The sequence below is a fragment of the Salmo salar genome, unplaced genomic scaffold (genome assembly GCF_905237065.1).
Source record: "Salmo salar unplaced genomic scaffold, Ssal_v3.1, whole genome shotgun sequence".
In the NCBI taxonomy this organism is placed as follows: domain Eukaryota; kingdom Metazoa; phylum Chordata; class Actinopteri; order Salmoniformes; family Salmonidae; genus Salmo; species Salmo salar.
The window spans coordinates 10,678-32,769 of NW_025548964.1; positions in this window are offsets into that span (position 1 = coordinate 10,678).

Below are 22,092 nucleotides of genomic sequence, written 5' to 3' on the forward strand. Positions count from 1 at the left end.
GTCAAGATAGAACTGCCAAAGGGGGAGGAGTTGCAATCTACTGCAGAGATGGCTTGCAAAGTTCTGTCATACTTTCCAGGTCTATGCCCAAACAGTTCGAGCTTCTAATTTTAAAAATGAATCTCTCCAGAAACAAGTCTCTCACTGTTGCCAGCTGTTATAGACCCACCTCAGCTCCCAGCTGTGCCCTGGACACCATATGTGAATCGATTGCCCCCATCTATCTTCAGAGTTTGTTCTGTTAGGTGACCTAAACTGGGATATGCTTAACACCCCGGCCGTCCTACAATCCAAGCTAGATGGGCACCCTCATAGATATTATCCTGACCAACTTGCCCTCCAAATACACCTCTGCTGTTTTCAATCAGGATCTCAGCGATCACTGCCTCATTGCCTGCATCTGTTATGTGTTCGTGGTCAAACGACCACCCTCATCACTGTTAAACACTCCTGCGAGCAGGCCTTTCTAATCGACCTTGCCCGGGTATCCTGGAAGGACATTGACCTCATCCCATCAGTATAGGATGCCTGGTTGTTCTTTAAAAGAAATTTCCTAAATAAGGATTTTCTTAAATTAGCATGCCCCTTTAAAAAATGTATAACTAAGAACAGATATAGCCCTTGGTTCACTCCAGACCTGACTGCCCTCGACCATTACAAAAACATCCTCTGGCGTACTGCACTAGCATCGAATAGTCTCCGCGATATGCAACTTTTCAGAGAAGTCCGGAACCAATACACACAGTCAGTTAGGAAAGCAAAGGCTTTTTCAAACAGAAATGTGCATCCCGTAGCTCTAACTCCAAAAAATTTGGGACACTGTAAAGTCCATGGAGACTAAGAGCACCTCCTCCCAGCTGCCAATCTGCACTGAGGCTAGGAAACACTGTCACCACCGATAAATCCACAATAATGGAGAATTTCAATAAGCTTTTCTCTACGGCTGGAGATGCTTTCCTCCTGGCTACCCCAACCCCGGTCAACAGCTCCGCACCCCCCGAAGCTACTTGCCCAAGCCTCCCCAGCTTCTCCTTCATCAAAATCCAGATAGGTGATGTTCTGAAAGAGCTGTAAAACCTGGACCCGTACAAATCAGCTGGGCTAGACAAGCTGGATCCTCTTTCTAAAATTATCTGCCGCCATTGTTGCAACCCCTATTACTAGACTGTTCAACCTTTCTTTCGTATAGTTCGAGATTCCTAAAAATCAGAAAGCTTCCGTGGTCAACCCCCTCTTCAAAGGGGGTGACACTCTAGACCCAAACTGTTACAGACCTATATCCATCCTGTCCTGCCTTTCTAAAGTCTTCGAAAGCCAAGTTAATAAACAGATCACTGATTATTTCGAATCCCACCGTACCTTCTCCGCTGTGCAATCCGGTTTCCGAACTGATCATTGTTGCACCTCATCCACGCTCAAGGTACTAAACGATATCATAACCGCGATCGTTAAAAGACAGTACTGTGCAGCCGTCTTCATTGACCTGGCCTGTTGTCCGAACCTCTGGCAGTCTCTATGGGGGTACCACAGGATTCAAATCTCGGGCCGACTCTTTTCTCTGCATATATCAGCGATGTCGCTCTTGCTGCGGGTGATTCCTTGATTCACCTCTCCGCAGACGACACCATTCTGTATACATCTGGCCCTTCTTTGGAGACTGTGTTAACCTCTTGCTTCGAGATAGGATCCCGTTAACGGGATTGTTTGACAAAATAGCATGGCATGAAATTTTAAAACAACTAAATTCTAATAATTTCAATTTTTTAAAACATACAACTATTTTACACCATTTTAAAGATACACTTCGTTAATGCAACCACATTGTTCGATTTCAAAAAGGCTTTACAGCGAAAGCAATACATTACATTATGATAGGACACCACCAAAACAAGAAAAGCCACACAGCCATTTTCCTAGCAAGGAGATGCGTCACAAAACCCGAAATACAGCTAAAATTAAGCACTAACCTTTGACGATCTTCATCAGATGACACTCATAGGACATCATGTTACAAAATACATGTATGTTTTGTTCGATCAAGTTCATATTTATATCCAAAAACAGCATTTTACATTGGCCCGTGATGTTCAGAAAATGTTCACACACAATGTGCACACATATTACAGAAATACTCGTCATAAACGTTGACAAATTACATAACAATTATTTAAAGAATTATAGATATACTACTTTTAATGCAACCGCTGTGTCAGATTTCAAAACAACTTTACGGGAAAGCACATTGTTCAATATTCTGAGTACAGAGCTCAGCCATCAAAGCAAGCTATACAGTTACCCGCCAAGTCATGGCGTCTGCAAAACTCCAAAATAGTGTTATAAATCTTTCCTTACCTTTGCTGATCTTCGGCAGAATGCACTTGAAGGATTCCCACTTCCACAACAAATGTTCATTTGTTCGATAAAGTCCATAATTTATGTCCAAATACCTCCGTTTTGTTGGCGCGTCCAGAACACTATTCCAAAGGCACGAGACGGGGCGCAAATAAATAGACGAAAAGCTCAAAAGTTCCATTACAGTTTGTAGAAACATGTCAAACGATGTTTACAATCAATCTTTGGGGTATTTTTAATGTAAAAATGCGATAATTTTCCAACCGGACAATAGCGTATTCATTCCAGAAGGAAAAGAAGGAAAGGCGCGCATCACCAAGTCCCATGTCCTCAGACAGGCCACTCATTGACTGAGCTCCTGTTTTCTGTCTAGTAACAGGAGAAGGATGAAACCCCCCTGCAGGCCCCCCTGTGGCTCAGTTGGTAGAGCATGGTGTTTGCAATGCCAGCATGGTGTGTTATACATACTGGCCTTCCCTGTGGCTCAGTTGGTAGAGCATGGTGTTTGCAATGCCAGCATGGTGTGTTATACATACTGGCCTTCCCCGTGGCTCAGTTGGTAGAGCATGGTGTTTGCAATGCCAGCATGGTGTGTTATACATACTGGCCTTCCCCGTGGCTCAGTTGGTAGAGCATGGTGTTTGCAATGCCAGCATGGTGTGTGCAACGCCAGGGTTGTGGGTTCGATTCCCACGGGGGGCCAGTACAAAACAAATGTATGTATTCACTACTGTAAGTCGCTCTGGATAAGAGCGTCTGCTAAATGACTAAAATGTAAATGTAAATTTAAACCAGTTTCTAAAGACTGTTGACAGCCAATGGAAGCCTTAGGAAGTGCAACATGACCCCTTAGACACTGTAGTTTTGATAGGAATTCAAAAGAAAAACTACAATTCTCAGATTTCCCACCTCCTGTTTGAATTTTTTCTCAGGATTTAGTAGATACAGTATGTAGATACAGTACGAGTTCTGTTATACTCACAGACATCATTCAAACAGTTTTAGAAACTTCAGAGTGTTTTCTATCCAAATCTACTAATAGTATGCATATCCTACCTTCTGAGTCTGAGTAGGAGGCAGTTTAATTTGGGTACGTTTTTCATCCGAACGTGAAAATACTGCCCCCTATCCCTAAGAGGTTTTAACAAACCTCCAAACGAGCTTCAATGCAATACAGCACTCTTTCGGTGGCCTCCAACTGCTATTAAATGCTAGTAAAACAAAATGCATGCTCTTCAACCGATCGCTGCCCGTACCAACCCGCCCGACTAGCATCACTACTCTGGACGGTTCTGACCTAGAATATGTGGACAACTACAAATACCTAGGTGTCTGGTTAGACTGTAAACTCTCCTTCCAGACTCATATTAAGCATCTCCAATCCAAAATTAAATCTAGAATCGGCTTCCTATTTCACAACAAACCCTCCTTCACTCACACTGCCAAACATACCCTTGTAAAACTGACCATCCTACCCATCCTTGACTTCGGTGATGTCAGTTTCAAAATAGCCTCCAACACTCCAATCAGCAAACTGGATGCAGTTTATCACAGTGCCAACCGTTTTGTCACCAAAGCCCCATATAGCACCCACCACTGCGACCTGTATGCTCTCGTCGGCTGGCCCTCGCTACATATTCGTCGCCAAACCCACTGGCTCCAGGTCATCTACAAGTCTTTGCTAAGGTCGCCTTAACTCAGCTCACTGGTCACCATAGCAACACCCATCCATAGCATGCACTCCAGGAGGTATATCTCACTGGTCATCCCCAAAGCCAACACCTATTTTGGCTGACTTTCCTTCCAGTTCTCTGCTGCCAATCACTGGAACGAATAGCAAAAATTGCTGACTTTGGAGACTTATATCTCCCTCACTAACTTCAAGCATCAGCTATCTGAGCAGCTTACCGATCGCTGCAGCTGTACACAGCCCATCTGTAAATAGCCCATCCAACTGCCTACCTCATCCCCATGTTTTTATATACTTCTTTTGCTCTTTTGCACCCCAGTATCTCTACTTGCACATCATCATCTGCACATCCATCACTCCAGTGTTAATTTGCTACATTGTAATTACTTTGCTACTATGGCCTATTTATTGCCTTACCTCCTTACTCCATTTGCACACACTGTATATAGATTTTTCTGTTGTGTTATTGACTGTACATTTGTTTATCCCACGTGTAACTCTGTGTTTGTGTCGCACTGCTTTGCTTTATCTTGGCCAGGTCACAGTTGTAAATGAGAACTTGTTCTCAACTGGCCTACCTGGTTAAATAAATAAATAAAATCTTAACTTTATTGACAACACCCAAATGGATACTGTCATTAACGCGGTTCTTCAATAATTACACATAATTCTTAATGCTTTAGGAAACATATTAAACAGGAGATTCAAATATCCTTACAATTATAGTCCAAGGTAGTGTGAAATGTACTCATAAGCAACCTGGAAATGGAGGTTACTCCCCTGAATTTCCCCCATTCACATTCAGAATACATTGTGAAAAACTAAAATCTTTGCTCACCATTTTTGCTCCAGGCAGATATAGTACATCCATAACTATCGCTTTCCTCATTAGCAGGGAGGAGTTTCTGCAATCAAATTTCCCTCGTGCTGCAATTTTAGCAAACACAGAAAGGGGCCTATATTGGAGACCAAAAGTCGTCTGGCACACTGCTTAGAGTTTCAACAACATGAATATCTTATTTCTAGCCTACAATCATCGATGTTACTACTAATGTGAAAACAAGACAAAATATGACTATTCTTGCTCATTTTAAGGCAAATGTCAAATTTTTACATTCATTACAGATGTCAGTTGTTGTACAACATCATGGCTACGCTGTTGGCATCACCTTTTACAGTGGATTACCGCTGTTGTGGGCCTTAAACCATCTGTCTGACTTTGTTGTTCACACAGGAGTGAGACGGACCTACCGTGGGTCCTCTGGGGAGCCTCAACAACCTCATGATGCTGACAAGGCAGAGAAGAGTCTCTCCACATTAGAACACCTCAAGAAACACCCGCAGAGATCCACAGGGAAGAGAACTCACTGCTGCTCTGACTGTGGGAAGAGGTTTGTTTCTCCAGGACATTTAAAATCACACGAGAGAATACACAGGGGAGAAACCTTATAGCTGTGCTCAATGTGGGAAGAGATGCACCCAGTCAACAGACCTTAAAAAACATGAGAGAATACATACAGGAGAGAAACCTTATAGGTGTGATCATTGTGGGAAGAGTTTTGTTCATTCTGGGAAGCTGACTGTACACATGAGAATACACACAGGAGAGAAGCCTTATACCTGTGATCAGTGTGGGAAGACATTTGTTCAATCTCACCAGCTGACATTACACCAGAGAATACACACAGGAGAGAAACCCTATTGCTGTGATCAATGTGGGAAGAGTTTTACAAGATCTTGCGAACTGACATTACACCAGAGAATACACACAGGAGAGAAATCTTATAGCTGTGATCAATGTGGGAAGAGTTTTGCTGCATCTAGCAATCTGACTGTACACCAGAGAAGACACACAGGAGAGAAATCTTATAGCTGTGATCAATGTGGGAAGAGTTTTACAGGATCTGGCAATCTGACAAGACACCAGAGAATACACACAGGAGAGAAGACTTATAGCTGTGATCATTGTGTGAAGAGTTTTACTGCATCTAGCAATCTGACTCTACACCAGAGAATACACACAGGAGAGAAACCCTATAGCTGTGATCAATGTGGGAAGAGTTTTGGTCAATTTGGGCAGCTGACTGTACACCAGAGAACACACACAGGAGAGAAACCTTATAGCTGTGGTCAATGTGGGAAGACATTTGTTCAATCTCACCAGCTGACATTACACCAGAGAACACACACAGGAGAGAAACCTTTTAGCTGTGATCAATGTGGGAAACGTTTTGCTTCATCTAGCAATCTGACTCTACACCAGAGAATACACACAGGAGAGAAACCCTTTATCTGTGATCAATGTGGGAAGAGTTTTGCTGCATCTAGCAATCTGACTCTACACCAGAGAATACACACAGGAGAGAAACCCTATTGCTGTGATCAATGTGGGAAGAGTTTTACAAGATCTAGCAAACTGACATTACACCAGAGAATACACACAGGAGAGAAATCTTATAGCTGTGATCAATGTGGGAAGACATTTGTTCAATCTCACCAGCTGACATTACACCAGAGAACACACACAGGAGAGAAACCTTTTATCTGTGATCAATGTGGGAAGAGTTTTGCTGCATCTAGCAATCTGACTCTACACCAGAGAATACACACAGGAGAGAAACCCTATAGCTGTGATCAATGTGGGAAGAGTTTTGGTCAATTTGGGCAGCTGACTGTACACCAGAGAATACACACAGGAGAGAAGCTTTATAGCTGTGATCAATGTGGGAAGAGTTTTGCTGTATCTAGCAATCTGACTCTACACCAGAGAATACACACAGGAGAGAAATCTTATAGCTGTGATCAATGTGGGAAGAGTTTTACAGAATCTGGCAATCTGACAAGACACCAGAGAATACACACAGGAGAGAAGCCTTATAGCTGTGATCAATGTGGGAAGAGTTTTTCTGCATCTAGCAATCTGACTCAACACCAGAGAATACACACAGGAGAGAAACCCTATTGCTGTGATCAATGTGGGAAGAGTTTTATAAGATCTAGCAAACTGACATTACACCAGAGACTACACACAGGAGAGAAACCTTTTAGCTGTGATCAATGTGGGAAGAGTTTTGTTCATTCTGGGAGTCTGACTGTACACAGGAGAGAAACCCTATTGCTGTGATCAATGTGGGAAGAGTTTTATAAGATCTAGCAAACTGACATTACACCAGAGAATACACACAGGGGAGAAGCCTTATACATGTGATCAGTGTGGGAAGAGTTTTGCTGCATCTAGCAATCTGACTCTACACCAGAGAATACACACAGAAGAGAAATCTTATAGCTGTGATCAATGTGGGAAGAGTTTTGTTCATTCTGGGAATGTGACTGTACACCAGAGAATACACACAGGAGAGAAATCTTATAGCTGTGATCAATGTGGGAAGAGTTTTGTTCATTCTGGGAATCTGACTGTACACAAGAGAACACATAGAGGAGAGAAACCTCTTAGCTCTGCCCAGAGATAATCTGATAAAAGATCTCTGATCAAATATCAGAAAATACATGGAGTTGTTTCATGATATCAATAAATAAACTTCACAATGTAGAATGTTAACACATTGTAGTAGGACAATGTAAAAACGTATAAACGTTTGCCCCTTCATCAATTGATTTCAACATGATATGGATATTAGCCTTGGGGAAAATCCAGGCTCTGAAAGGGTTGTTACACTTACCACGTTGGTGACCCACTTGAATCAAAATGCAAAACTTCAAAATGTATCTGGCTGTTTTCTACAAGTTGTCCTCTAACAAGTGATGTACACATTATTCCCAGATTCCGTGTGGTTTTTGAGCTGTTAGTTTTAACAGGACGTGCAACTTCATCTCCCTCCTGTCACACAAATGATTTTAGCATGATATCGATGAATAAGTGTTGTGTTCCTTTGTTTAGCAACCCCTATATTTAAATGCGTCACTCCAAAATGTAGCTGACTGTCTTCTTCAGGTTGTCCTCTAATCAGTGAGGTGAAATATATCTCCCATTTCCATGTGTTTTGTTTTGTTGTGTTAGTTTCAACATCACGTACAACCTGATTTCCCCCCTAATCGATATCAGTGATTTATTGCTACTTGTCATAACAACAGTGTTTCTGGTGCTTGTGCAGTTTATAAGAAGCTTGTTTAATAAAAATACAAGTAATATGATTATTGTGGCAGATGTTTGTGTATATAGCACATTTTATGTTTAGATTTTCAATTCATCCCAAACTGTTTCTGCATTTTGGTTTTTGATTTGGACACGCCCACCAGACATTATTTCCTAAAGGACTTAATGATGAAATGCCTATGTATTTTATGTTGTGATTCTGAACTTGAAATATTTCCCTATTTAAGATAATTGTGATGCTTTTCGTACGATGTACCCAATGATTAATGAAAACTTGTCCTCATTGTGGTTTTATTTAATGCGTCTTATTTATACACTGTAGTGTTTGTGAAATGCTTGTTATGTTTGGTAGCACTTATTTATTTGTCCTTTGCCTCCAACCCCTTTCCATGCATGGAAAATATCCCACCTAGCAAAATGTAATTGAAAAGATATTGAAAATAAGACTATGCCCAACATCCAATACACATTCAGTTTTAGTTGAAAGTGAAAGTTGAGAAGATGTCGTTTTTTCATTGACTTGAAAACAACTTAAATTCAACGTACTTGCAGCCTATACACATGGACGCAGTATAATAAATTGGTCTATAATCAATTGTATTAACAATCCTACATCACTCCAGCATTTATTGACAACATCCAAGTGCTAATTGTCTTTATTCCACTACTGAAGAAGCAGGACTCAAATCACCTCATATTTCAAACATTCAGCCTGACAAAAGATACATGTTTTATTATTTTATGCCTCACCATTAAGTTAATTATTGCCAATACATATTAACAAAGGGGTGTACATTTGGTTTGATATTTCATATTTACAATTAATGTAACATTTAGTAATCAATGATTTATGCAACCAACTGACAATTTTTGGGTACAATTATATTGACGTAATATTTTATAATGTCATTTTAGAATATCTGTGTTCATTCTCAGATGTGCCAACCCAAATGTACTAGAGCATGACATTGGGGACTGGGCCCCGATCCAACAACATGCCTATCTAGTGAACCCTGAAAAGAGAGAGAAGCTCCGCAGTGAGGTGGAAAGTTACTATGGATATTGCAGGAGTTTCCTCTTGAAATCAGACATGTCCGTTTTAAGGGCAACTTGGTAGCTGATTGTCTCAAGGGTGGGCAGTCAAAAATGTTTTGTGTTTAGCCATTGCGTTGCCATGGATCCCAATTTATTTTGACTGCACGTTTTTCCGTATTGGAGATGAGTTTTGTTTGGGCTCGTTCCAAGGAGACGAGAGTTCTAGAAGCTAGTGAGTTTTAGGAAGACGAGAGTTCTAGAAGCTAGTGAGTTTTAGGAAGACGAGTGTTCTAGAAGCTAGTGGGTTTTAGGAAGACGAGAGTTCTAGAAGCTAGTGAGTTTTAGGAAGACGAGAGTTCTAGAAGCTAGTGAGTTTTAGGAAGACGAGTGTTCTAGAAGCTAGTGGGTTTTAGGAAGACGAGAGTTCTAGAAGCTAGTGAGTTTTAGGAAGACAAGAGTTCTAGAAGCTAGTGGGTTTTAGGAAGACGAGAGTTCTAGAAGCTAGTGAGTTTTAGGAAGACGAGAGTTCTAGAAGCTAGTGAGTTTTAGGAAGACGAGAGTTCTAGAAGCTAGTGAGTTTTAGGAAGACGAGTGTTCTAGAAGCTAGAATTGTAGGATTCTATAGAAAGAAAAATGATTAAAAAAATTGTACGTGTAATAAATAATAAATATTTTGTTTTCTTGTTTTTATTTGTTGATTGTATATTATTATTTAGAAATACGTGTTTTTTCTTGTTTTTAATTGTTGACAGCCAGTAGACACCATGTTTATATTGTAGAAGGTGAAGCATTGTAGATGATTAAATGAAATGGAAGTTGTAGAGATACTCTGAATGATCGGCTATGAAAAGCCAACTGACATTTACTCCTGAGGTGCTGACCTGTTGCACCCTCGACAACCACTGTGATTATTATAATTTGACCCTGCTGATCACCTATGAACATTTGAACATGTTGGCCATGTTGTGTTATAATCTCCACCCGGCACAGCCAGAAGAGGACTGGCCACCCCTCATAGCCTGGTTCCTCTCTAGGTTCCTCTCTAGTTTCTGGTCTTTCTAGGGAGTTTTTCCTAGCCACCGTGCTTCTACACCTGCATTGCTTGCTGTTTGGGGTTTTAGGCTGGGTTTCTGTACAGCACTTTGAGATATCAGCTGATGTAAGAAGGGCTTCATAAATACATTTGATTGATTGATTGATTGATTGTACAACTGAATGCATTCAACTGAGATGTGTCTTGGGTACATATTGGTGTCGCCTGGTTAGTCAGTATGTGTTACACCTGTGCTGGCTTGTCCATCTCGTTAGTGGGAAGGTGTTTCACCTGAGCTGGTCCAGGTTCTATTTAAGAGTGTCTGGCCCAGTGCTCCAGTTATCTTGATACATGTGGAGAGTCAACACCTTTAGTTGCTCCACCTTTTTGGTTTACTTCCTGTCTTTAAGTTTGGTGTGGGATTTTCTTTTGTTTGCCTCTTCTTGGGCAGATTTAGTGGGTCTCATGGTGGGTGTCTTTTAGGTCCCAGTTGTTGTTACTAGTCAACTTCCAGTGGACACCCCCATAGTGTCTTTCAGAGCCCCTCCTAAAAAACAAGTTATATTTTGGGTTGGATATTGCATCATATTGTTGATATTTTAATCAATGGCATTTCCTTACAATGCTCATTAGTCTTTCAGTTGTTATTATTGTTTTTTATCCTCATATTTGTGTACTAAATATTTCTGTTTATTTTTCATTGTTTTTTCCTGTGAAGCCATTGTGTTGCATCCATGTCTGAAATGTGCTGTATAAATAAAGCTTGATTTGATTTGAACATATTGTAAAACAAATTAACCCAATGACTGACCAATCAACAGACAATGAACAAATATGTGCAAAAAGCAACACATCTTTATCCATCTTAGTATGAAAAACAGTATAAAGTCAGTAAATCTCCCACTATGTCAAAATAGTTCATGGTATGTAAGTTTTGTATCACTTTTCAACCAACCCAGTGCATTTGTTGAAGATAAATGTTTAATTCAACAATACGTCAAAGGATTCAACTACTGCAAACCGAAACAAACAAATGGATCAACCAGATCAATCCCACTTTTCCAGCCTGCTGAAGGCGTGGTGGAGTGGTAAACACCACCCCGGCTCTACCAGGGGCTTGAGGTGGTCTCCCACAGCTCTGCTTATGTCATGTTCTGTGGCCTTGCTGTTCCATTTATTGACTGTCCCTGTAACACAGAAATAAACACATTTAATCATGTTAAATAAAACACTCAAAGTAATGGATATGGAGCATCTATGGCCTCAGTTACACCTGGCACCTAAATGTGACATCTGTCATCCGATCACTCTAAACTGCATTAGGTTCAGATCTACCAGGATGGGCCTTTGACATCGTCTGGATGCAGCCAGGCCACTGAATATGCATCAGCAATGTAAAGAGATGGGGTGAATGAGTGGGGAAAGGTACATTTGACACAAATGACCTTCATAATATCAAAGAACAAATGTGTGTGTCTGAGGGGAAATTAACTTTCATACAGCCAACGGGGATGAGAAATTACACCAATATCAGTGGACAATTTGCACTAATGTAAATAAATATAGATGATGGAACATATTCCCTTTTGCTGACGTGATGAACCGCTAAGGGGACATAAATATTTACCATCTAAACCATGTGTGACCTCTCACCTCTCTGGCTGTAGAAGTGTTCTTCCTAACCAGTCCCTCAACAGCACTCTGACTGAGCTCCACCCTCACTGAGTCTTCAGAGGAGAGGAAGGCTGAGGAGGGATGGAAGGATGAATGGATCAGTCAGTCAATAAAGTGTAGAGCTGCTGTCTGACAAAATCACTATTTTAGTAGTTCATTAAAGTAAATAAGGCTTTATGACTGCTGAATACCAACTATCAATCATTTAGATCATGTATTTTCAGGTAGAGATACATCCTTGGGACGTCCCTAGCCCGTTGAAGTTGACATTTAAAATGGTTAAGGTAGGGGTTAAGGTTAGGGTTTAGGGTAGGGATGTCCCAAGGATCCCAGATAGCATTGACCATCGTGCATTCTTCTGTCTCTTTTACATAGCAGGTGTAAAATAAACACAGACAAGACAAGTAGGCACGCAGTGCATTATGGTCATTGTAGTTTAAAAATAGCATCTAATTATGTAGGGTGACCATACCTCCTCTTTTTCCCGGACATGTCCTCTTTTTGGACCCAAAAAAATGCGTCCGGCCGGGATTTCTAAATCGCCTAAAATGTCCGGGATTCGGCTTTTGCTTCCTACAGTCGCCATTCATTGTGTGCGTTTTGGGGTTTTTGCATTGCTTTGACCGCTTTCAAGCGCTCGTACTAAGACCGAAGCAATTGTTAACGCTGTGATAGCACCACATTCTGTCGACATAGCTCAGAAAGCACTAGAAGACATACCTTACTGTGGTGTTTCTACTGATGGGAGCAGTCACTGTGCTGTGAAAATATTCCCTCTGCTTATTCAGTATTTTGATTGGAAGAATGGTGGCGTGCAAAGTAAATTAGTCGAAGTTAAAAACACGCCAAATGAGACAGCTGATACGATCGCGCAATACATCAAAGAAACACTGGAAAATAATGGGATTTTTTCCAAATATATTGCATTTACAGTAGGGTGACCATACGTCCTCTTTTTCCCGGACATGTCCTCTTTTTGGAAAACTAAAATTTGGTCACCCTAAATTATGCCAATCTGTATGTGGGGTTGTTAGAGAAGAATGTGATTGTCAGCCCTAACAATCCATTCTAGCAGCTCATCAGGCTCTGAAAAAGTCTTCATTGATGACGTGTTCCATCTATTCCAGGGGACAGCAGAGGAACTTCATCGATTCCACTCCTTCATCAATACAAGCAGTAAACATCTGAAATTCACCCTCACCTTTGATAAGCATGAAACAAGTTACCCGATGGTTGGACAATACTTTTCTCGTTAATCATCTTAAATACTTAAACTGGAAATCAACCAATCCTCCATTGTTAACGCAGTGGAAAGGTCAAATGCTTTATTATCTACACATGTAAAGTGGGTGAGACGGAGAGAAATAAAATGGTTAGGTTATGGTAAAGTTTATAAAAGATCAAATAAAATATTTTTCCCAAAAATTGTTTTAAGTCCCAATGCAAAGTTACACCTCACTGTTCTATTTTTGGAGTTATTACATAAAACCAATAAGAATTCAGAAGAATGATAAAGTCAGGTGTGATGTAATATGGAAGACCGGTCTATTCCCTGTGATGTAAACAACAACAGAAAGAACTTCAAATTAAACCAATCGTTTAAACCAACGTTTTGGAAATACATAACGCTATCTAACCAAATATCAAAGAATGTTAGCTATATGCAGTTATCTTAGCCAGCCAGCTAACATTAGCTATTTAGCCAACTAGTTATGGTCAGCGAGCTGGAGCCCAACTACAAGAGACCAGTTAGAACCCGATTAACAAAACCCAACTAAAACATAACTGCAGATCAAAAGAGCAGAGACATAGAGAATGATGGCTGGGAAAATCCTCAACATCCAAAATAGATAGATTCCAGAAGTCAGTCAGCTAGTGCGCTAGCAGTAAGCCAAGGTGGAAAAAGTGACAAAACTCCCGTAGTCGACTTCACAGAGAATATGCTGAAAAGTAGTGATGGGGAAACAAAGCTTCCTGAAGCATTGACGCTTTTCAGCCTGTTGTGTCAACAAAAAACCAAAAAACGAGCAAGCAGGTTGATATCCCACGGCAAGAGGCACCAGAGCTACTGTGCTAACGGGTTCCCTCTAGATAACACAACCACACAGTTCATGAAAAGCATGAGGTGTGACTAACGTTTGCAAGCTTGAGCTAGATATCAACCTAGTGTGACCTTCCTGGTCCCTCAAGTCAGTGAGTCAACACAGGAAGGAGCAATGAATGGATAGTTCATTTATTTCCAAAGCTGCAATGAAGGGACACACACAGTATGGATGAATGATCAGTAGTCACGGGATATAAATAGCACTCCCACAGCAATTCTCCATAAATCTGCCCTATAATATACTAACAAAAAACTATCAAGATGTCTGTCAAAGTTATTATGATCATATAGTGGATTTAACAATTCCTAATAATTCCTAATTTACTATAATAAAATAAATACATTGTTTCCATGTGTAATCTCATATTCACAACATCAGAATAAACTATCATCCATTTTAGTATCAAAATGTATCAAATTAACCTGAAATATTACTCAATGTCCCCCTCTGGTGGTGAAGAAGTATAATCCACCTAAACTAACAGAACCGGCTGATAAACTGGCTGGTGTTCATGAGTTTATAAAACACATACTTTATACATGTCATAAATTACCTGCATTGATGAGACACACAGTGTGGATGAATGATCAGTAGTCGACAGGATATAAATAGCACTCCTAAAGAAGATGCAGTGTGGATGAATGATCAGGATATAAATAGCACTCCTATAGAAGATGCAGTGTGGATGAATGATCAGGATATAAATAGCTCTCCTAAAGAAGATGCAGTGTGGATGAATGATCAGGATATAAATAGCTCTCCGGAAGAAGATGCAGTGTGGATGAATGATCAGGATATAAATAGCACTCCTAAAGAAGATGCAGTGTGGATGAATGATCAGGATATAAATAGCACTCCTAAAGAAGATGCAGTGTGGATGAATGATCAGGATATAAATAGCACTCCTAAAGAAGATGCAGTGTGGATGAATGATCAGTAGTGACAGGATATAAATAGCACTCCTAAAGAAGATGCAGTGTGGATGAATGATCAGGATATAAATAGCACTCCTAAAGAAGATGCAGTGTGGATGAATGATCAGGATATAAATAGCACTCCTAAAGAAGATGCAGTGTGGATGAATGATCAGGATATAAATAGCACTCCTAAAGAAGATGCAGTGTGGATGAATGATCAGGATATAAATAGCACTCCTAAAGAAGATGCAGTGTGGATGAATGATCAGGATATAAATAGCATTCCTAAAGAAAATGCAGTGTGGATGAATCATCAGGATATAAATAGCACTCCTAAAGAAGATGCAGTGTGGATGAATGATCAGGATATAAATAGCACTCCTAAAGAAGATGCAGTGTGGATGAATGATCAGGATATAAATAGCACTGCTAAAGAAGATGCAGTGTGGATGAATGATCAGGATATAAATAGCACTCCTAAAGAAGATGCAGTGAGGATGAATGATCAGGATATAAATAGCACTCCTATAGAAGATGCAGTGTGGATGAATGATCAGGATATAAATAGCACTCCTAAAGAAGATGCAGTGTGGATGAATGATCAGGATATAAATAGCACTCCTAAAGAAGATGCAGTGTGGATGAATGATCAGGATATAAATAGCACTCCTAAAGAAGATGCAGTGTGGATGAATGATCAGGATATAAATAGCACTCCTAAAGAAGATGCAGTGTGGATGAATGATCAGGATATAAATAGCACTCCTAAAGAAGATGCAGTGAGGATGAATGATCAGGATATAAATAGCACTCCTATAGAAGATACAGTGTGGATGAATGATCAGGATATAAATAGCACTCCTAAAGAAGATGCAGTGTGGATGAATGATCAGGATATAAATAGCACTCCTAAAGAAGATGCAGTGTGGATGAATGATCAGTAGTGACAGGATATAAATAGCACTCCTAAAGAAGATGCAGTGTGGATGAATGATCAGGATATAAATAGCACTCCTAAAGAAGATGCAGTGTGGATGAATGATCAGGATATAAATAGCACTCCTAAAGAAGATGCAGTGTGGATGAATGATCAGTAGTGACAGGATATAAATAGCACTCCTAAAGAAGATGCAGTGTGGATGAATGATCAGGATATAAATAGCACTCCTAAAGAAGATGCAGTGTGGATGAATGATCAGGATATAAATAGCATTCCTAAAGAAAATGCAGTGTGGATGAATCATCAGGATATAAATAGCACTCCTAAAGAAGATGCAGTGTGGATGAATGATCAGGATATAAATAGCACTCCTAAAGAAGATGCAGTGTGGATGAATGATCAGGATATAAATAGCACTCCTAAAGAAGATGCAGTGTGGATGAATGATCAGGATATAAATAGCATTCCTAAAGAAAATGCAGTGTGGATGAATCATCAGGATATAAATAGCACTCCTAAAGAAGATGCAGTGTGGATGAATGATCAGGATATAAATAGCACTCCTAAAGAAGATGCAGTGTGGATGAATGATCAGGATATAAATAGCACTCCTAAAGAAGATGCAGTGAGGATGAATGATCAGGATATAAATAGCACTCCTAAAGAAGATGCAGTGAGGATGAATGATCAGGATATAAATAGCACTCCTATAGAAGATGCAGTGTGGATGAATGATCAGGATATAAATAGCACTCCTATAGAAGATGCAGTGTGGATGAATGATCAGGATATAAATAGCACTCCTAAAGAAGATGCAGTGTGGATGAATGATCAGGATATAAATAGCACTCCTAAAGAAGATGCAGTGTGGATGAATGATCAGGATATAAATAGCACTCCTAAAGAAGATGCAGTGTGGATGAATGATCAGGATATAAATAGCACTCCTAAAGAAAATGCAGTGTGGATGAATAATCAGGATATAAATAGCACTCCTAAAGAAGATGCAGTGTGGATGAATGATCAGGATATAAATAGCACTCCTAAAGAAGATGCAGTGTGGATGAATGATCAGGATATAAATAGCACTCCTAAAGAAGATGCAGTGTGGATGAATGATCAGTATATAAATAGCACTCCTAAAGAAGATGCAGTGTGGATGAATGATCAGGATATAAATAGCACTCCTAAAGAAGATGCAGTGAGGATGAATGATCAGTAGTGACAGGATATAAATAGTACTCCTAAAGAAGATGCAGTGTGGATGAATGATCAGGATATAAATAGCACTGCTAAAGAAGATGCAGTGTGGATGAATGATCAGGATATAAATAGCACTCCTAAAGAAGATGCAGTGTGGATGAATGATCAGGATATAAATAGCACTCCTAAAGAATATGCAGTGAGGATGAATGATCAGGATATAAATAGCACTCCTATAGAAGATGCAGTGTGGATGAATGATCAGGATATAAATAGCACTCCTAAAGAAGATGCAGTGTGGATGAATGATCAGGATATAAATAGCACTCCTAAAGAAGATGCAGTGTGGATGAATGATCAGTAGTGACAGGATATAAATAGCACTCCTAAAGAAGATGCAGTGTGGATGAATGATCAGGATATAAATAGCACTCCTAAAGAAGATGCAGTGTGGATGAATGATCAGGATATAAATAGCACTCCTAAAGAAGATGCAGTGTGGATGAATGATCAGTAGTGACAGGATATAAATAGCACTCCTAAAGAAGATGCAGTGTGGATGAATGATCAGGATATAAATAGCACTCCTAAAGAAGATGCAGTGTGGATGAATGATCAGGATATAAATAGCACTCCTAAAGAAGATGCAGTGTGGATGAATGATCAGGATATAAATAGCATTCCTAAAGAAAATGCAGTGTGGATGAATCATCAGGATATAAATAGCACTCCTAAAGAAGATGCAGTGTGGATGAATGATCAGGATATAAATAGCACTCCTAAAGAAGATGCAGTGTGGATGAATGATCAGGATATAAATAGCACTCCTAAAGAAGATGCAGTGAGGATGAATGATCAGGATATAAATAGCACTCCTAAAGAAGATGCAGTGAGGATGAATGATCAGGATATAAATAGCACTCCTATAGAAGATGCAGTGTGGATGAATGATCAGGATATAAATAGCACTCCTATAGAAGATGCAGTGTGGATGAATGATCAGGATATAAATAGCACTCCTAAAGAAGATGCAGTGTGGATGAATGATCAGGATATAAATAGCACTCCTAAAGATGATGCATTTTCCAGTTTGCTACCAACTTGAAAGAGGGAACTTCAGCATAAAACCCACATGGAAAACTGAGATTCGGCAAATAACATATAAAGAGAGGCCAAACCAACAACAGAAGTTACTAAAACATAAATTGCTAATTTATGATTTAAAAGGTGAATGGTTTATGATCTAATGTCAACTTTATACATTTCTATCCCAGGACCACTCAATTTCCAAATTCTCCATAAATCTGCTTTGGATTACCCAGAATCCCATACCTTTATCACTGACTGTAATGTAAAGACACGAGCAGCAGTCTAAGGTCCTGCATCTCAGTGCTAGAGGCATCACTACAGACCCTGGTTCAAAACTAGGCTGTATCATAACAGGCCTTGATAGGGAGTCCCATAGGGCAACGCACAGTGGCCCAGCATCGTCTTGGTTAGGGTTTGGGCAGGGGGTTTGGCAGGGGTAGGTCCGTCATTGTAAATAATAATTTGTTCTTAGCTGGCTTGCCTGGTTAAATAATGGTTAAATACATTTTTTAAATGTAACTTCATTACACCGTTACACTGGCATACAAACTCGGTAGCATAGAGTTGATAATACATATGACGTTGGGAAATAGTGCATTGTGGGTAGTTTAGAAGATTTCCCGAAATAAGTTAATACATTTGTAATAATGCAAAAACATAGCTGTTTGTACTTATAGGTAACCATATCGTGACTACAACTAGCTTACTAAGTCTTTAACCACGCTGTGTTGTTACACTGGTGAGTAAAAACTCATGCTTCCTACACTTTAACTTTTTGTCTGACAATAAAATAAACATTTTACTCAACTGCGTTACCCACTCCAGTCAGCAGATGGCGGTCTGGGAATTTAAGGTAATGCTGTTGGTGTGACGTATAATCTAGTGGACGGTAGAGCTTCTTTCAACAGTAGCAACAGTTAGTCAGACACCACGGTAGCTTGCTAGACAAAATAGCCGAACAATAAAGCTCATTAGACGCTTTAGTGTATATTAGCCACTGTGTTTTAAACCCACTTCTGTCGTCTAGTTAGTTATCCGATTTAATTTCATATTTACGGTGTTGTTGTTATTAGTCAGCTAGCGGGCTGGTTAAGTTAGCATTAGCTTAGCTAGCTAACATCTCCGACCATGAGTTCACTAAGCTACTCTCCTCCTGCTAAAGAAGATGAGGCCTGCTGGACGGAGAAAGAAGCTCTCTTCAAAGAGGAGGAGGAAGAGGAGGCTGTTTCAATACAAAAAACAAGTAGAGGGTGAGGCTGTTACGGTGAAAGAAGAAGAGAAAGACATTACAGTGAAAGAAGAGGAAGACGTGTTCAGAGTGAAGGAGGAGGAGGATGTTACAGTAAAAGAAGAGGAGGATGCAGTTTTTTGGAGTGAAAGAGGAGGAGGGGGAGATGACTGTCACATCGAAGAAGGAAGAAGAGGAAGAATCTGGATATCTGGGCCCGGTTTCCCAAAGGCATGTTAAGGCATCCAATGGTTCTAACGATGAACGGGCCCTGATTAACACTAGTAAGTACTGTCTTAAATACAGAGGCACAAACTCTGCAGTTGTTGAACTGATGTGTGGTGTTAAAGGGGAAATCTGCAATTGTTACATCCATATTGTGACTTTTTAATTATTTATTTATACCCATTGATTCTTGAAGAATATAACACATGTCTCATGAGCTTAGTTCAACTGTTGTACCCCATCAGAACCCCAAATAGGCTTTTTTTACTCCAATGTCTAGAAACAATGTAAATCAACACTGTATAGCCTCAACATGGTTAAAACTATAATGTTGATATCATGGATGGTCAGTCCTTGCATCCATAGGTCTGTCTGTCTGTAGTTACATTTCTCCAACCCCATAATCATCTTATTACCAAAACAGTGGTGGAATGACAGCTTTGTTGTTGTTTGAACTGCAGATTGCTGGGTTGTGTGGGTTTTTTCAACAGTAACAAAATGGCTGCCCAGAGGCTTGGTTTGGTAAACAGCTGAGGGATGGGGGAAGGAGGAGTGTAACCACTCAAAATTATTCATCCATGATGTCATAATGCTAGTTTAACCAGGTTTCTAGGATATATAGTATATTCTAGAATTCATCCATGATGTCATAATGATAGTTTAACCAGGTTTCTAGGCTATATAGTATATTCTAGAATTCATCCATGATGTCATAATGATAGTTTAACCAGGTTTCTAGGCTATATAGTATATTCTAGAATTCATCCATGATGTCATAATGATAGTTTAACCAGGTTTCTAGGATAAATAGTATATTCTAGAATTCATCCATGATGTCATAATGATTGTTTAACCAGGTTTCTAGGCTATATAGTATATTCTAGAATTCATCCATGATGTCATAATGATAGTTTAACCAGGTTTCTAGGATAAATAGTATATTCTAGAATTCATCCATGATGTCATAATGATAGTTTAACCAGGTTTCTAGGCTATATAGTATATTATAGAATTACCAGTGTAGATTTCCTGTGGAGGCAAATTATTAGAGCTGTTGATAAGTCATTGTATAATATTCAGCCAATTTTTTTCATGTCATTACATTAAAGGCGAAACATACCTAGATTCAATAACATTCATGCATTGGTTTGAAACCTTTGTTTTAAACCCTTCTCAAATTTGGAGCCTTGACGGGTTTGTAAAAACGGTTTGTCAAAAAACACTTATTTATTTAAATGTAACCTTTATTTAACTAGGCAAGTCAGTTAAGAACAAATTCTTATTTCCAATGATGGCCTACCCCGGACGACGCTGGGCCAATTGTGCACCACCCTATGGGACTCCCAATCACGGCCGGTTGTGATACAGCCTGTAGTGACGCCTCTAGCACTGAGATGCAGTGTCTTAGACCGCTGTGCCACTTGGGAGCCCCAAAATCATGTTCTAGTGCTGTCCCCACCTAAAATACATCTTGGTCAACCAAGAGTCATCTGTTCTTTCTACCAATCGCTCCATGTGTTTTAATAAAATCAACTATATGTACGTAACTTGTCTGATGCTTTAAATAAGCCCCTTTCAAAAAATGTAGAACTAAGAACAGATATAGCCCTTGGTTCACTCCATACCTGACTGCCCTCGACCAGCACAAAAACATCCTGTGGCGTACTGCACTAGCATTGAATACTGCCCGCGATATGCAACTTTTCAGGGAAGTCAGGAACCAATTCACAGTCAGTTAGGAAAGCAAAGGCTAGCTTTTTCAAACATACATTTTTATCCTGTCGCTCTAACTCCAAAAAGTTTTGGGACACTGTAAAGTCCATGGAGAATAAGAGCACCTCATCCCAGCTGCCCACTGCACTGAGGCTAGGAAACACTGTCACCACCGATAAATCCACGATAATCGAGAATTTCAATAAGCATTTCTCTACGGCTGGCCATGCTTTCCTCCTGGCTACCCCAACCCCGGCCAACAGCTCCCCACCCACCGCAGCTACTTGCCCGAGCCTCCCCAGCTTCTCCTTCATCCAAATCCAGATAGCTGATGTTCTGAAAGTGTTGCAAAACCTGGACCCCTACAAATCAGCTGGGCTAGACAACCTGGACCCCTACAAATCAGCTGGGCTAGACAATCTGGACCCTCTCTTTCTCAAATTATCCGCAGCCATTGTGGCAACCCCATTACTAGTCTGTTCAACCTCTCTTTCGTATCTTCCGAGATTCCTAAAGATTGAACGCTTCCGTGGTCATCCCCCTCTTCAAAGGGGGCGACACTCTAGATCCAAATTGTTACAGACCTATATCCATCCTGCCCTGCCTTTCTAAAGTCTTCGGAAGCCAAGTTAACTGGTATGGGCTATGTGGGACGCTAGCATCCCACCTGGCGGCAAATTCAAAACAGCAAAAATCTCATAATTCAAATTTCTCAAACATACTACTATTTTACACCATTTTAAAGATACACTTCTCCTTAATCCAACCACGTTG